Source organism: Galeopterus variegatus, unplaced genomic scaffold, assembly GCF_000696425.1.
Source record: "Galeopterus variegatus unplaced genomic scaffold, G_variegatus-3.0.2 Scaffold317, whole genome shotgun sequence".
Lineage (NCBI taxonomy): Eukaryota > Metazoa > Chordata > Mammalia > Dermoptera > Cynocephalidae > Galeopterus > Galeopterus variegatus.
The window spans coordinates 47,057-51,645 of NW_007726428.1; positions in this window are offsets into that span (position 1 = coordinate 47,057).

The following is a 4,589-nucleotide window of genomic DNA, read 5'->3' on the forward strand; positions in this document are numbered from 1 at the left end:
AAAGAGATGGTCCGCCCACCCCCATATTGTCATTTCTGGATGTGTTGCCTAGAACTGCTACATCAGTCTTCTTGCTGTTAGCCTGAGAATGAAATCAGAGGAAACCCAAGGAAGACAGAGTCATGACATGGGCATAACCAGGATCCTTGAAAATAGTGTTGAGCTATGAATCTATCAGCTCTGAAGTTTGCCCTCTCTCAAAATTTCTGTTATACAGGATAAATTTCCATTAAATCAGAATTTTTGTTACTTGTAGCTAAAAGCATTAGCTAGCTAATACACTGATAATATACTGTATTATATTGACTTTTCTGAATTAGCATATGCCTTTTTATGTTGCTTCTAGGAAAATAATATGTAAATTTTTCTTTTAAGAATTCCTAAATCTTAGGGCCGGCCTTAGGGCTGGAGTGTGGCTCACTTGGGAGAGTGTGGTGCTGAAAACACCAAGTCAAGGGCTAAGATCCCCTTACTGGTCATCTTTTTAAAAAAAAAAATCCTAAATCTTTAATATGAATTACAATAGAGATTAGATAACAAAACTCTAGTAGTTCTCTGATGATAGTGGGACCCTTTAATCAGTATTCCTTCAACTACTATGAGCAATTCTGGAATAGAAGCAGATGATTAAATGTGTTTTACTTCACAGGTAACTTACAATCAAATTTCAAAAACTCAAAAATCATGATATGTCAAGTGGAAGATTGAAATGGAAAATCTGCTGATGTCTAACAGGGTCTGAGTATTGCTGGTAATGGAACAGAGGAAAGGGAAGATTATTAAGTACTTGCCTGGCACCTAATATCAGAAGTCCTGAAAGTAAGTGAAAATCAAGGTGATTTATTTTAAACTTTCAAATTGAAGTCAAAGTACTTAGGCGTCCTTTCTACATATTTGCCAGGTTCTTATACAGTTATTTGTGTAATTACTTGTTTGTCTACCCCACTAGATCGTAAGCTTCTGGAAGGCAAAGACCATATTGACTTTGTTCTCCACTGCTCCAATAACTAGAGCAATGCCTGGCATGCAGTAGGTCCTCAAGAACGTAATTTTATATAAACAACAAGAAGAATGTGAAGAATAGGATATTCTAAATATGAGGGTACTTCAAAAAGCTCATGGAAAGATTCATATTCTCTTTTAATTCTATTTTTCCACAAACTTTTTGAAGTCCCTTTGTATATGGGACTACTTTCTTGACAATGGATATGACAGTAAGCTTAGTGTAGAGAGAGGAGAAAATCTGATACAGATAACAGAGAAATATGTTATTTTTCCAAGTAGGTTATTTATTTTTTTGCAAGCTGTCTCCTCCCCCTGTAAAGATATTATCAGGACTCAGTTTCCCTTTCAGTGTAGTTATTACTATTATTTTGTTTTCTGTTATGCCAGTGACAGATGTGGACAAGGCTGGCCAATAGGTATAGTCAAGCTGTGCAAGCACATGGTGAACATGTTGCTGCTCCTAGTTTCCTCCTTTCCTTCCCACCCTCTCTGTGTATATTCTTGCTGTTTCCTGTCCCTTAGCTTTCTGTACAGGACCAGTAAATCTCTGGGTTTCCAACTGAGTTATTCTGTATTGGATAAATTACTGACCCCAAACCACTCTCTAGATCCTTAGTGACCTTAGGTCAACTCACATGATCCTGGTCATTGGCTGAAACCTGGGAAGGAAGAAAAATCCAGAGAGGCTAATGATAGCAAATAGTGAAAATAGGGGCTCTGTCTATTTTTTTTCATCCCATTGATCTTTCCTCAGTAGCAACCTTATGTTGACCTGACCTGATGGTCTATTCCCATTCTATTCCCATTTGCTCAATTTCCATTGTAGACCACTTCTGATTCTTTCCTCTAGGCTTCACTTAATCACTGAGCACAACAGGTACTAAATAATTGACTTCCCTTTGTGCAAAATGCTCAAGGACAAGCTTTCCTATATTTGAAGTTCCTTTATTAGGCTTGGCATTAGTGTTAACTCAATATCCTGTTTGTTTCACTGAGTCTTCCTTTATCGTCTAGGATAGTAGGTAACAACTAGGGTCTTCTCTTAGGACTGCCTGCTTCATTAGTAGGGAAAGGTCACTCTTAGGGATATTTCAACTTTGTGACTCCTGCCCACCTGGCCGTGGTTGATTGGACCCTTGGTAGAATTGGGCTAATCAAATCTTCTTTCCTGGGAATACAAATTGACACCCAGTGACTGTGAATTGGAAATAGAGTCTTGTTATTGGGCAACTGTTAGTAGCAATTGGCCACTCCTGAAACTGCCTAGCTCACTGAGATCTGTGTGACCTGCCTTATCAAGGCACTTTAAAGGTGGTCAAAAGTTCAGGTAAGAAAGATGTAGCTGGGGGCCGGCCTGGTGGCGCACTGGATAAATGTGCCGCTTCTCCTGAAACTGCCTAGCTCACTGAGATCTGTGTGACCTGCCTTATCAAGGCACTTTAAAGGTGGTCAAAATTTCAGGTAAGAAAGATGTAGCTGGGGGCCGGCCTGGTGGCGCACTGGATAAATGTGCCGCTTGGGAAGCGCGGCGGCGCTCCCGCCCGAGGGTTCAGATCCCACATACAGACCGGTTCCCGCTCACTGGCTGAGTGAGGCGTGGGAGCAACACCGAGGGTTGCAATCCCGTTGCCGGTCCCCGGTCCTGTATGGGGGCAACACTGAGGGTTGTGATCCGTTGCTGGACACGGAAAAAGACAAAAAAAAAAAAACCAGAAAGATGTAGCTGCAGAGAGAGAAACAGGTAATTGACTCAAGGACTTGACAGTGTGAATTTAAGAGAATGGGTAGATGTGCAAAATACTGAGATTGAAGAAGTAGCTAGATTTGGCCAAAAGACAGTGGTAAGTTGAAGATGATTCTACTACTCCATGACTGGGGAAGGTTTTCAATTAGAATTGGAGTGGCTGGTTGCTGGACAGAGGGCTCTCTGGGATTCTTGAGCTTTCTAAGTAATGGTTCCTCTCTATTTCCAAAAGCAGCAGTGTGAACCCAGCTATAGAACTTCACTACTATAACAGCAGTAAATGATTTAGGAATTATTTTGTAGGGCTCTTCATGAGTGACCACAAAATGTGGGCTAGTTAGGTTCCCTCTTTTCGGTATCTAAAGTACACCCCAGACACTTGTTTTGTAAGTACATGGTTTTGGTGACAAGGGGACTAGATTGAGAGAGTATACGTAGTGCATATTTATGAATGATGTTAACAAAAAATAATAAAAAACTTAAAGCAAATCAAGCTGCCTGTCTCCTTGAGAATTTATAAAATTATAGTAAAACCTCTTTAATGTACCTCTCCCAGGGCTAAGGAGAAACCTTAATTCAATTTTATTATAAATAATGGCTCAGTTGCTGCTTATGAGGAGTCCCTATTCAAAAGAATTCTGGCTGAAAAGGAACAGATTTTCCCGTTAGATTGGGGTTTGAAATATGGCTTTTGCCATTAACTTGTTGTGTGACTTCATACAAACTACTAAACTTTTCTGATATTGTTCCCTCATCTGTAAAATGGGGATAGCAACCAATTTACATCCTTTCCTTTATTAGCAACTAGTCTCTTTGAAAGAAGCTTCTAGTGTCACAATTTTTAAAAAGGTATTACTTTCATTGCAACAAATACTTGAATGCCAATTGCAGGACCTAAACGTTAGGCTAGGACCTAAATGTTAGGCCAGGATCAAAACGGAAGAATTCCTTCCTTCTACAGTGGAACTCATGGTGTTGTCAGTAGATGTGAATGAAATGGGATGAAACCCTAATGTTAACAACTATTTACAAGCCTTCCCTGTACGTGCTGGGTACTGTTTCTACAAGCTTTTACACACATTATCTCATTTTATCCTCACAGTAACCTAAGGTTGTTCTCAATAGCTTCATGTTACACATGAGGAAACTGAAGCCCAGAGAAGTTTATGTCTAGGTTCATATAATTTATGAGTGGTGGAATCCAGATTGGAAACTATGTTTCCCAAATTTCAAAACCCTCTGTTTTTAACCACGCAGAGGAACAGGGGGAAAATTGGCTTTATTAAATGCATTCTGTGATCCTGTGCCTGTGTGCGATGACTGAACCATAAGGTGAGGAAGGAATCCTTAGATCATAAGCTGCACTTAACCCTTTTTTCCTTTAAGAAAGTTTATTTAACAGCCTCTCGCCATCTGGACTGACTGAAGGAAGTTATCGCAAAAGAAAGGCGAGGAGGGCCGTGGTTTCCGAAGAGCCGGGCTGCTGGCCAAGCAGTAGACAAGGGATACAGCGGCTCTTAGGCCGACCTCAGGCGACCCCGATCTCCGGCCGGGCGGTTCAGGGCTCGGGAGCTTCGGGGTCCGGCGGGTAAAGTGTGGACTGCAGATCAGCGAGCAAGAGCGTGCAGGAAACGCGGGGCGCGCGGCTAGAAGGAAGCGGAGATGTGGGGCCGAGAAGCCCTATGTGCTGAGAGGGCGGAAGACGCGGGGTGCCGAGAGGGTCCGGACAAGTTACCGGCTCCTACAGGTTCTGGTGCCGCACGGCCCCTCCTACTCTGCTCCCACCTCCTCCGGCTGGGTGGGCCAGTGGGCGGGGCGGGAGGTAGCGCGGGGCGGGGCG